This window comes from Oncorhynchus masou, unplaced genomic scaffold, assembly GCF_036934945.1.
Source record: "Oncorhynchus masou masou isolate Uvic2021 unplaced genomic scaffold, UVic_Omas_1.1 unplaced_scaffold_3015, whole genome shotgun sequence".
NCBI classification, from domain to species: Eukaryota; Metazoa; Chordata; class Actinopteri; order Salmoniformes; family Salmonidae; genus Oncorhynchus; species Oncorhynchus masou.
The window spans coordinates 24297-38063 of NW_027009434.1; the positions used below are offsets into that span (position 1 = coordinate 24297).

The 13767-nt window shown below is 46.5% G+C and overlaps 1 long non-coding RNA gene across 1 annotated transcript; it reads left to right on the forward strand.

The window, feature by feature from the left end:
* Positions 1 to 5159: 5159 nt before the first annotated feature.
* Positions 5160 to 5960, forward strand: LOC135534109 (uncharacterized). Its single transcript, XR_010454635.1, has 3 exons — positions 5160 to 5226; positions 5622 to 5693; positions 5931 to 5960. It is a non-coding gene; the product is annotated as an uncharacterized LOC135534109 (long non-coding RNA).
* Positions 5961 to 13767: the final 7807 nt, after the last annotated feature.

A 13767-nucleotide genomic window follows, 5' to 3' on the forward strand; every position in this document is an offset into this window, starting at 1 on the left:
GTATGTCTTCCCATACAGCATAATTATATGTCTTCCCATACAGCATAGTTGTATGTCTTCCCATACAGCATAATTATATGTCTTCCCATACAGCATAATTATGTCTTCCCATACAGTACAGCATAGTTGTATGTCTTCCCATACAGCATAGTTGTATGTCTTCCCATACAGCATAGTTGTATGTCTTCCCATACAGCATAATTATATGTCTTCCCATACAGCATAGTTGTATGTCTTCCCATACAGCATAGTTGTATGTCTTCCCATACAGCATAATTATATGTCTTCCCATACAGCATAGTTGTATGTCTTCCCATACAGCATAATTATATGTCTTCCCATACAGCATAGTTGTATGTCTTCCCATACAGCATAATTATATGTCTTCCCATACAACATAGTTGTATGTCTTCCCATACAGCATAGTTGTATGTCTTCCCATACAGCATAGTTGTATGTCTTCCCATACAGCATAATTATATGTCTTCCCATACAGCATAATTATATGTCTTCCTATACAGTATAGTTGTATGTCTTCCCATACAGCATGCAATTATATGTCTTCCCATACAGCATAGTTGTATGTCTTCCCATACAGCATAATTATATGTCTTCCATACAACATAGTTGTATCTTCCCATACAGCATAGTTGTATGTCTTCCCATACAGCATAGTTGTATGTCTTCCTCTACAGCATAATTATATGTCTTCCCATACAGCATAGTTGTATGCCTTCCCATACAGCATAGTTGTATGTCTTTCCCATACAGCATACTCATATGTCTTCCCCATACAGCATAGTTGTATGTCTTCCCATACAGCATAATTATATGTTCCCATACAGTATAGTGTATGTCTTCCCCATACAGCATAGTTGTATGTCTTCCATACAGCATAATTATATGTCTTCCCATACAGCATAGTTGTATGTCTTCCCATACAGCATAAATTATGTCTTCCCACAGTACAGTATAAAGGTATGTCTTCCCATACAGCATAGTTGTATGTCTTCCCATACAGTACAGCATAGTCTTACCATACAGTATGTCTTCCCATACAGCATAGTTGTATGTCTTCCCATACAGCATAGTTGTATGTCTTCCCATACAGCATAATTATGTCTTCCCATACATAGTTGTATGTACAGCATAATTATATGTCTTCCCATGTATGTCTTCCCATACAGCATAGTTGTATGTCTTCCCATACAGCATAATTATATGTCTTCCCATACAGCATAGTTGTATGTCTTCCCATACAGCATAATTGTATGTCTTCCCATACAACATAGTTGTAATGTCTTCCCATGCAGCATAATGTCTTCAACAGCATAATTATGTCTTCACTGAGACATAGTTGTATGTCTTCCCATACAGCATAATTATATGTCTTCCCATACAGCATAGTTGTATGTCTTCCCATGCAGCATAATGTCAACCCATGTTGACACTGAGACTATGTTGAGTCATGCCTAATGACTGAAGACAGACAGACAGACAGATATCTACTGTATAACACAACACTGGTATGTGTCCAGCCCTGCGGGCAACGTTTTCTGTGGGCCCCAGTGTGTAGTGAGCTAATCAAAACCACCTCTATAATATCCTGGGTGTTAACACCAAGCAGAGCCAACAGAGCCTGGAGAAATCTCTGCATCTATTCCACATGTATAATGCAGCAGCAGGAAATGGAATCCAGAGAGCAGAACAGCTCTTCAGTTGAGGCTGAACAGGCTGATTGGTCACTGGACTTAGTCTATGCCCCAAATGGGACCCTATTCACTTTTATAGTGCACTACTTTTGACCAGAGTTCATAGATAGTAGTGCACTATATTGGGAATATGGTGCCATTTGTCACAGTGTGGCAAGGCAAGTGAACCCTATTCCCTATATACTGTAGTGCATTACTTTTGACCAGAGTCCTATGGAAGCCTATTGGCCCAAAATAAGTGCACTAAATAGAGAATAGGGTGCTATTCGGGATGAGAGCTAGTTCTGGGTCAAAGGTACAGTGATACATCTCTGTGTTTTGTTGAGACTCAACAAGGTCTCACGAGAATCCCAATTAAGGAGCTAATGCTGAATATATTTCTTAAAATGCTGGTAAACCAGGCATGTCTCGGCTTCTTGGCAAACACTCACGTTTACGTCCAAAATGGCACCCTATTTCCGATGTAATGTACTACTTTGACCTGGGCCGTCGTGCATTATGTAGGCTATAGGGTGCCATTTTGGACGCCCCTACGACACGTCGAAATTGTATTGATTATGAGGGGATGCAGGGGATGGAACGGTTGCCAGATTTGGGAATAAGGGCAGGGCATTGTAGCCTAGAGGTGTGTTGTTTTTCATGGCGGGTCGATGTTTTTATTGATAGACGCAGTGTGAATTGAAACATGGAGCGGAGAGCGCCTGTTTTTAACAAGGTTCAAATCAATAAAACACCCTTAGCATTGACCAACTTATTAAATTAGTAAACAAAGAAAGTCCTACTTCTATTCTTGATACTGTGAGAAATTGATCAACAAACTAGGCAAATTGCTCCTGGACAAAAAGCCGTTATTGTGTTTTCTGAACAACCCGATCCTCGCATAGACTCAGCACCATGGACAACTAAGAGAGAGGATATATTCAACGCCGTGAAATCCTGCCTTTGATCCCGATTCCATTGTGATTTCACAAGAGAAGGTGACCTGCTCTGACGTAATCAACAGCGCATGATTGTACAGCCTCAAACCTGTACGGACCGCAAAGAAGTTCTTTCCGATCTAAACCTAACAACGGCGTTGCCCTTGGGAACATAAGGTCGGTAGACCTCTTCGCGCTGAAGTACATTACCCCGTTGACCCAATTTATTCTGGGTCAGTCTTTGATGTCTTGTAGAGAAAAACAACACATAGGCCTGCATGTGAAACGAACATAAAATTAGAAAGTACTGCAGTCAGTCGTGTGCGAATGTTTAATAACATAAATAGAGCGAATTCAATGTGTAGTATTCTAGCGGTGTATCTATCCTGCCATTCTAATGTTATGTGTGCATGCAGGTGAGTGCAGGCCTATATACATAAAAGCATGGATAATGAAGGCTATACACTGTGACCTGAGGTCTGGATTAGTTCACAGGTGTGTGTGTGTGTGTGTGTGTGTGTGTGTGTGTGTGTGTGTGTGTGTGTGTGTGTGTGTGTGTGTGTGTGTGTGTGTGTGTGTGTGTGTGTGTGTGTGTGTGTGTGTGTGTGTGTGTGTGTGTGTGTGTGTGTGCGTGGAGGAACATGAGTAGCCATGCAGTAACCAGAGCCCACCTCTGTCATTGAACCCATCTGTTGGCATCAGACACTGCCTCATGCTAACCTGTTTCGGTTTCAGGCTTTGTGAGGCTGGTCATTCTTCTCTCTGCTGCTACACTGAGCTGTGACGCTGTGATATTATCACGGGGGAGACTCCATGACACGTCACTGAGCTGTGACGCTGTGATATTATCACGGGGGAGACTCCATGACACTTCACTGAGCTGTGACGCTGTGATATTATCACGGGGGAGACTCCATGACACGTCACTGAGCTGTGACGCTGTGATATTATCACGGGGAGACTCCATGACACGTCACTGAGCTGTGACGCTGTGATATTATCGCGGGGAGACTCCATGACACTTCACTGAGCTGTGACGCTGTGATATTATCACGGGGAGACTCCATGACACGTCACTGAGCTGTGACGCTGTGATATTATCACGGGGAGACTCCATGACACGTCACTGAGCTGTGACGCTGTGATATTATCCGCGGGGAGACTCCATGACACTTCACTGAGCTGTGACGCTGTGATATTATCACGGGGAGACTCCATGACACGTCACTGAGCTGTGACGCTGTGATATTATCACGCGGGGAGACTCCATGACACGTCACTGAGCTGTGACGCTGTGATATTATCACAGGGGAGACTCCATGACACGTCACTGAGCTGTGACGCTGTGATATTATCACGGGGGAGACTCCATGACACGTCACTGAGCTGTGACGCTGTGATATTATCACGGGGAAACTCCATGACACGTCACTGAGCTGTGACGCTGTGATATTATCACGGGGAGACTCCATGACACTTCACTGAGCTGTGACGCTCAATATTATCACAGGGGAGACTCCATGACACTTCACTGAGCTGTGACGCTGTGATATTAGTAGCATCTTTCTGTATGGTACAGGGTCCTGCTGAGAGCACAGACACAGAGATGAAGCCTGTCTGCTGCTCAGCCTAGACAGTGGATAGGTGTCACTAACCCAGATCCTGTGCCGGACACTAACCTACTGCTGTTGACAACGCCATCGTCACTATGACCAGCCTAGGGGATCCAGCAACGTCCCACTGACCACAGACAGATCGGGAGTGAGTCCTTTACTCCTGTCTCACAAACAGAGGTCCTCCTCCTCCCTGCACCCCTCCTGGGAAACGCCTGCACCAGGCTGGGGGGCCGTATGCTGTTCCCTGGAGCTGAACAGACCGGGCCAGCAGGGTGACTACTTCTCCTCCTCCAGCGACTGAAAGAGGAGACTTACATGTACAAACAGAACAAGGATCTGAAACAGGTACAGAGCAGGATGCCATGGTGTAAGCAACAGCCTCACTCTCCACCTCTGGCCAGGTAAGAGAACAGTCTTATCCTCCTGCATGACTCCATTTTGTTTGCCAGTGCCCTACAGTATATTTGGTTATTGTACTGTCTGTGTTGTACATCATGTCTTGGTGCACTATGGGAACTACATGTAGCTTAGCTGATGGAAAGAAATCCTTTAGTCTGTCATAGACTTGATGGTCAGAGATGTTAGGAATCATGTCACATGGGAATGTTAGCGGGTCACATCTGAACAGGAATGTCATTGGGAACGCTACATCCCAAATGGCATCCTATTCCATTTACAGTCAACTACTTTGACCTGTCCAAATAGGGAATAGGGTAACATTAGGGATGACCTTGACTTGTTCCTCAGCAACAGGTTTAAATGTCCTCTTGCAGTCCTCTTCCCAGAGGCCCTAGCAGCAGAGTCCCACCACTTCCTGGAGTTCCCAGTAGCAGCAGCAGGGTTTTAGCGTCGGGTCGTACCCAGCGTGGACTGAGCCAGCACTCCAGCCACAGGATGGCGTCCTCCTCAGAAGAGTAAACACACCCCTGCCATCATCAAGGGCCATCGCCACTTAAGCTACGGAGGATCCGTCCCACCTGAGTAAGATTATCATTAGGGCCATGACTTTTTAATGACGGAAACTTGACTTCTGATTTACTTGAACACTTCTGAGTAGCAAGCATTCAGTAGCATTCAGAAAATTATCTCTCAAAATAATATAAACATTTTTTTTTAAACTATTCCAAGTGTGAGCCAAAGTCCTTGATTTCAAGTAATTGTGAGATTGTGGATGGCTTGAAAATGTACTAACCATTTTTCTCCTTTGAAATGTCAAAATTCACCTACCAAGGGTATGTTGTATTTGTTGGAATGCGTTCCAAATGGCACCCTATTCCCTACACTGTGCACTCCTTTTGACCAGTAGTGCACTCTATAGGGAATAGGGTGCCATTTGAGAGGCAACTGAGGGTTCTTCTCCTTTAATGTCTTCACAGGAACATCACCATTCAACAGTTTTATGACCTTACACCTACCAAGAAAAGTAACGTCCGCCTCAACGACCAGCTGTAGGTTGCCTTTTACATATTATAAGTGTCCCAAATGGCACCCTATTCCCAATATGGTGCACTATTGTTGACCAGGGCCCATATGGTTGTGGTCAAAAGTAGTGCACTATAAAGGGAAGAGGGTGCCATTTGGGATGAACTGCTATAGTTCATCACTGGCCCATGGCTGAAATCAGTTTTACACCAATATAATGTTCATATTGATTATCCTCTTATTTTACAAACATTTATTTTCAGTATACCAAAACCAACGGACATCAACATCGCGTAAGTACTCATTCTGTGATCGAGATCAGTTTCTCATTCTCAATTGTTACAGTACTACTGGAATATCCTTCAACCGCAGGGCTCTCCAACCCTGTTCCTGGAGAGATACCCTCCTGCAGGTTTTAACTCCAACCCTGTTCCTGGAGAGTTACCCTCCTGTAGGTTTTCACTCCAACCCTGTTCCTGAAGAGCTACCCTCCTGTAGGGTTTCCCTCCAACCCTGTTCCTGGAGAGCTACCCTCCTGCAGGTTTTAACTCCGACCCTGTTCCTGGAGAGTTACCCTCCTGTAGGGTTTCACTCCAACCCTGTTCCTGAAGAGCTACCCTCCTGTAGGTTTTCACTCCAACCCTGTTCCTGAAGAGCTACCCTCCTGTAGGGTTTCCCTCCAACCCTGTTCCTGGAGAGATACCCTCCTGTAGGTTCTCTCTCCAACCCTAATCTAGCACACCTGATTCTAATAATTAGCTGGTTGATAAGCTGAATCAGGTCAGTTACAACTGGGGTTGGAGTTAACCTACAGGAGGGTAGCTCTCCAGTAACAGGGTTGGAGTTAACCTACAGGAGGGTAACTCTCCAGTAACAGGGTTGGAGTTAAAACCTACAGGAGGGTAACTCTCCAGGAACAGGGTGGAGTTTGGGAGGGCAACTCTCCAGGAACAGGGTTGGAGTTAAAACCTACAGGAGGGTAACTCTCCAGGAACAGGGTTGGAGTTAACCTACAGGAGGGTAACTCTCCAGGAACAGTGTTGGAGTGAAAACCTACAGGAGGGTAGCTCTCCAGGAACAGGTTTGGAGTTAAAACCTACAGGAGGGTAACTCTCCAGGAACAGGGTTGGAGTTAACCTACAGGAGGGTAACTCTCCAGGAACAGGGTTGGAGTTAAAACCTACAGGAGGGTAACTCTCCAGGAACAGGGTTGGAGTTAACCTACAGGAGGGTAACTCTCCAGGAACAGGGTTTGAGATAAAAACCTACAGGAGGGTAGCTCTCCAGGAACAGGGTTGGAGTTAACCTACAGGAGGGTAACTCTCCAGGAACAGGGTTGGAGTTAAAACCTACAGGAGGGTAGCTCTCCAGGAACAGGGTTGGAGATAAAACCTACAGGAGGGTAGCTCTCCAGGAACAGGGTTTGAGATAAAAACCTACAGGAGGGTAGCTCTCCAGGAACAGGGTTGGAGATAAAACCTACAGGAGGGTAGCTCTCAGGAACAGGGTTGGAGACCCCAGTTCTACAGAAACGACTTATATACAGTTGATCTCTGCTTCCTTTATTGTTATGCCCTCCTCCTGAACAGTAAGATCATTATAAAATGTATAGGATTAATATCCATCTTACTGCTTACTGTATAGGAAATGTTGTCTCTGTCCTTTATTGCTCTGCCATCCCAACAGAGAGGGGAGAAAGGTGGACACAGTTTATAGTGCTAATATCATTTACACTGACTGCTTCAATACAGTTGTAATGTCTGTCCTCCCTTCACTGCTATACCCTCCCTCCCGACAGAGAGATAATGATACAGTTGTAATGCTTGTCCTCCCTTCACTGCTTTGCCCTCCCTCCCTACAGAGAGATAATGACACAGTTGTCATGTCTGTCCTTCCTTCACTGCTTTGCACTCCCTCCCTCCCTACAGAGAGATAATGATACAGTTGTAATGCCTGTCCTTCCTTCACTTCTTTGCACTCCCTCCCTACAGAGAGATAATGATACAGTTGTAATTCCTGTCCTTCCTTCACTGCTTTGCCCTCCCCTCCCTACAGAGAGATAATAATACAGTTGTAATGGCTGTCCTTCCTTCACTGCTATGCCCTCCCTCCCTTCAGAGAGATAATGATACAGTTGTAATGGCTGTTCTTCCTTCACTGCTTTGCCCTCCCTCCCTCCCTACAGAGAGATAATGATACAGTTGTAATGCCTGTCCTTCCTTCACTTCTTTGCCCTCCCTCCATACAGAGATATAACGATACAGTTGTAATGGCTGTCCTTCCTTCACTGCTATGCCCTCCCTCCCTTCAGAGAGATAATGATACAGTTGTAATGGCTGTTCTTCCTTCACTGCTATGCCCTCCCTCCCTACAGAGAGATAATGATACAGTTGTAATGGCTGTCCTTCCTTCACTGCTATGCCCTCCCTCCCTACAGAGAGATAATGATGCGGTTTTAATGGCTGTTCTTCCTTCACTGCTTTGCCCTCCCTCCCTATAGAGAGATAATGATAGAGTTGTAATGGCTGTCCTTCCTTCACTGCTATGCCCTCTCTCCCTACAGAGAGATAATGATAGAGTTGTAATGGCTCCTTCCTTCACTGCTATGCCCTCCCTCCCTACAGAGAGATAATGATACAGTTGTAATGGCTGTCCTTCCTTCACTGCTATGCCCTCCCTTCCTCCCTAGAGAGAGATAATGATACAGTTGTAATGGCTGTCCTTCCTTCACTGCTTTGCCCTCCCTCCCTACAGAGAGATAATGATACAGGTGTAATGGCTGTCCTTCCTTCACTGCTATGCCCTCCCTCCCTACAGAGAGATAATGATACAGTTGTCATGGCTGTCCTTCCTTCACTGCTATGCCCTCCCTCCCTCCCTACAGAGAGATAATGATAGTTGTAATGACTGTCCTTCCTTCACTGCTATGCCTTCCCTTCCTCCCTACAGAGAGATAATGATACAGTTGTAATGGCTGTCCTTCCTTCACTGCTTTGCCCTCCTCCCTACAGAGAGATAATGATACAGTTGTAATGGCTGTCCTTCCTTCACTGCTATGCCCTCCCTCCCTCCCTACAGAGAGATAATGATACAGTTGTAATGGCTGTCCTTCCTTCACTGCTATGCCCTCCTCCCTACAGAGAGATAATGATACAGTTGTAATGGCTGTCCTTCCTTCACTGCTATGCCCTCCCTCCATACAGAGAGATAATGATACAGTTGTAATGGCTGTCCTTCCTTCACTGCTATGCCCTCCCTCCCTACAGAGAGATAATGATGCAGTTTTAATGGCTGTTCTTCCTTCACTGCTTTGCCCTCCCTCCCTACAGAGAGATAATGATACAGTTGTAATGGCTGTCCTTCCTTCACTGCTATGCCCTCTCTCCCTACAGAGAGATAATGATAGAGTTGTAATGGCTGTCCTTCCTTCACTGCTATGCCCTCCCTCCCTACAGAGAGATAATGATACAGTTGTAATGGCTGTCCTTCCTTCACTGCTATGCCCTCCCTCCTCCCTGCAGAGAGATAATGATACAGTTGTAATGGCTGTCCTTCCTTCACTGCTATGCCCTCCCTCCCTACAGAGAGATAATGATACAGTTGTAATGGCTGTCCTTCCTTCACTGCCATGCCCTCCCTTCCTCCCTACAGAGAGATAATGATACAGTTGTAATTGCTGTCCTTCCTTCACTGCTTTGCCCTCCCTCCCTACAGAGAGATAATGATACAGTTGAAATGGCTGTCCTTCCTTCACTGCTATGCCCTCCCTCCCTCCCTACAGAGAGATAATGATACAGTTGTAATGGCTGTCCTTCCTTCACTGCTATGCCCTCCCTCCCTCCCTACAGAGAGATAATGATACAGTTGTAATGGCTGTCCTTCCTTCACTGCTTTGCCCTCCCTCCCTACAGAGAGATAATGATACAGTTGTAATGGCTGTCTTTCCTTCACTGCTATGCCCTCCCTCCCTCCCTACAGAGAGATAATGATACAGTTGTAATGGCTGTCCTTCCTTCACTGCTTTGCCCTCCCTCCCTCCCTACAGAGAGATAATGATACAGTTGTAATGGCTGTCCTTCCTTCACTGCTATGCCCTCCCCTCCTCCCTACAGAGAGATAATGATACAGTTGTAATGGCTGTCCTTCCTTCACTGCTATGCCCTCCCTCCCTACAGAGAGATAATGATACAGTTGTAATGGCTGTCCTTCCTTCACTGCTATGCCCTCCCTCCCTACAGAGAGATAATGATACAGTTGTAATGGCTGTCCTTCCTTCACTGCTATGCCCTCCCTCCCTACAGAGAGATAATGATGCAGTTTTAATGGCTGTTCTTCCTTCACTGCTTTGCCCTCCCTCCCTACAGAGAGATAATGATACAGTTGTAATGGCTGTCCTTCCTTCACTGCTATGCCTTCTCTCCCTACAGAGAGATAATGATAGAGTTGTAATGGCTGTCCTTCCTTCACTGCTATGCCCTCCCTCCCTACAGAGAGATAATGATACAGTTGTAATGGCTGTCCTTCCTTCACTGCTATGCCCTCCCTCCCTCCCTGCAGAGAGATAATGATACAGTTGTAATGGCTGTCCTTCCTTCACTGCTATGCCCTCCCTCCCTACAGAGAGATAATGATACAGTTGTAATGGCTGTCCTTCCTTCACTGCCATGCCACTCCTTCCTCCCTACAGAGAGATAATGATACAGTTGTAATTGCTGTCCTTCCTTCACTGCTTTGCCCTCCCTCCCTACAGAGAGATAATGATACAGTTGAAATGGCTGTCCTTCCTTCACTGCTATGCCCTCCCTCCTCCTACAGAGAGATAATGATACAGTTGTAATGGCTGTCCTTCCTTCACTGCTATGCCCTCCCCTCCCTCCCTACAGAGAGATAATGATACAGTTGTAATGGCTGTCCTTCCTTCACTGCTTTGCCCTCCCTCCCTACAGAGAGATAATGATACAGTTGTAATGGCTGTCTTTCCTTCACTGCTATGCCCCTCCCTCCCTCCCTACAGAGAGATAATGATACAGTTGTAATGGCTGTCCTTCCTTCACTGCTTTGCCCTCCCTCCCTCCTACAGAGAGATAATGATACAGTTGTAATGGCTGTCCTTCCTTCACTGCTTTGCCCTCCTCCCTACAGAGATAATGATACAGGTGTAATGGCTGTCCCTTCCTTGCTACTATGCCTCCCTCCTCCTTCCTACAGAGAGATAATGATACAGTTGTAGTGGCTGTCCTTCCTTCACTGCTTTGCCCTCCCTCCCTACAGAGAGATATTGATACAGTTGTAATGGCTGTCCTTCCTTCACTGCTATGCCCTCCCTCCCTACAGAGAGATAATGATACAGGTGTAATGGCTGTCCTTCCTTCACTGCTTTGCCTTCCCTCCCTCCCTACAGAGAGATAATGATACAGTTGTAATGGCTGTCCTTCCTTCACTGCTATGCCCTCCCTCCATACAGAGAGATAATGATACAGTTGTAATGGCTGTCCTTCCTTCACTGCTATGCCCTCCCTCCTCCCTACAGAGAGATAATGATACAGTTGTAATGGCTGTCCTTCCTTCACTGCTTTGCCCTCCTCCCTACAGAGAGATAATGATACAGTTGTAATAGCTGTCCTTCCTTCACTGCTTTGCCCCCTCCCTCCCTCCCTACAGAGAGATAATGATACAGTTGTAATGGCTGTCCTTCCTTCACTGCTATGCCCTCCTCCCTACAGAGAGATAATGATACAGTTGTAATGGCTGTCCTTCCCTCACTGCTATGCCCTCCCTCCCTACAGAGAGATAATGATGAGTTGTAATGGCTGTCCTTCCTTTCACTGCTATGCCTCCCTCCCTCCCTGCAGAGAGATAATGATACAGTTGTAATGGCTGTCCTTCACTGCTTTGCCCTCCCTCCTACAGAGAGATAATGATACAGTTGTAATGGCTGTCTTTCCTTCACTGCTATGCCCTCCCTCCCTCCCCTACAGAGAGATAATGATACAGTTGTAATGGCTGTCCTTCCTTCACTGCTTTGCCCTCCCTCCCTCCCTACAGAGAGATAATGATACAGTTGTAATGGCTGTCCTTCCTTCACTGCTTTGCCCTCCCTCCCTACAGAGAGATAATGATACAGGTGTAATGGCTGTCCTTCCTTCACTGCTATGCCCTCCCTCCCTCCCTCCCTCCCTACAGAGAGATAATGATACAGTTGTAGTGGCTGTCCTTCCTTCACTGCTTTGCCCTCCTCCCTACAGAGAGATATTGATACAGTTGCTTAATGGCTGTCCTTCCTTCACTGCTATGCCCTCCCTCCCTACAGAGAGATAATGATACAGGTGTAATGGCTGTCCTTCCTTCACTGCTTTGCCTTCCCTCCCTCCCTACAGAGAGATAATGATACAGTTGTAATGGCTGTCCTTCCTTCACTGCTATGCCCTCCCTCCATACAGAGAGATAATGATACAGTTGTAATGGCTGTCCTTCCTTCACTGCTATGCCCCTCCCCTCCCTCCCCTACAGAAGATAATGATACAGTTGTAATGGCTGTCCTTCCTTCACTGCTTTGCCCTCCTCCCTACAGAGAGATAATGATACAGTTGTAATAGCTGTCCTTCCTTCACTGCTTTGCCCTCCCTCCTCCCTACAGAGAGATAATGATACAGTTGTAATGGCTGTCCTTCCTTCCTGCCTATGCCCTCCCTCCCTACAGAGAGATAATGATACAGTTGTAATGGCTGTCCTTCCTTCACTGCTATGCCCTCCCTCCCTACAGAGAGCTAATGATACAGTTGCCAATGGCTGTCCTTCCTTCACTGCTATGCCCTCCCTCCCTCCCTGCAGAGATAATGATACAGTTTAATGGCTGTCCTTCCTTCACTGCTATGCCCTCCCTCCCTACTACAGAGATAATGATACAGTTGTAATGGCTGTCCTTCCTTCACTGCTATGCCCTCCCTCCCTCCCTACAGAGATATGATGATACAGTTGTAATGGCTGTTCTTCCTTCACTGCTATGCCCTCCCTCCCTCCCTACAGAGAGATAATGATACAGTTGTAATGGCTGTCCTTCCTTCACTGCTATGCCCTCCCCTCCCTACAGAGAGATAATGATACAGTTGTAATGGCTGTCCTTCCTTCCTTCACTGCTATGCCCTCCCTCCCTCCCTGCAGAGAGATAATGATACAGTTGTAATGGCTGTCCTTCCTTCACTGCTATGCCCTCCTCCCTACAGAGAGATAATGATACAGTTGTAATGCCTGTCCTTCCTTCACTGCTTTGCCCTCCCTCCCTACAGAGAGATAATGATACAGTTGTAATAGCTGTCCTTCCTTCACTGCTTTGCCCTCCTCCCTCCCCCCTACAGAGAGATAATGATACAGTTGTAATGGCTGTCCTTCCTTCACTGCTATGCCCTCCCTCCCTACAGAAGATAATGATACAGTTGTAATGGCTGTCCTTCCTTCACTGCTATGCCCTCCTCCTCCCTACAGAGAGCTAATGATACAGTTGTAATGGCTGTCCTTCCTTCACTGCTATGCCCTCCCTCCCTCCCTGCAGAGAGATAATGATACAGTTGTAATGGCTGTCCTTCCTTCACTGCTATGCCCTCCTCCCCTACAGAGAGATAATGATAAAGGTTCCAGTTCCAAAGAACATCCGTATCAGGCCCACATCTCCTTCGCCCTGTTCCCAACGTTCCGCTCCACCAGGCGACCCGACACAGGCGTGAGAGCTGCGTCCCCTACGACCCCTGAACCCCTCATCCCGTCCTCTGCTCCAGAGATCACCGTGCTGAGAAAGACAAAAGGTGTTGTGCGTGTGTGCTTGTGCGTGTGTGTGCAAACTGCATGTGTGTCTGTGTGTGTGTGTGTGTCTCGTGCTTGCCCGTATAAGGTTGCACACACAAGCACAAGCCTCATTCCCAGATGAAGTGTCTTGTCTTCAATCCCAGGAGGTCTTATCGTCATGAGGTACTGGAGGCACCCATGACAACCAGGAAAAACCATCTCATGGCCAGGACAACATGGCTTCCTGGATGTGGTAGCTACAGTACAGTCATTTAGCTAAGTCAGGTTTCCCTCTCACTGTACACAGAAACATGTGTGTCC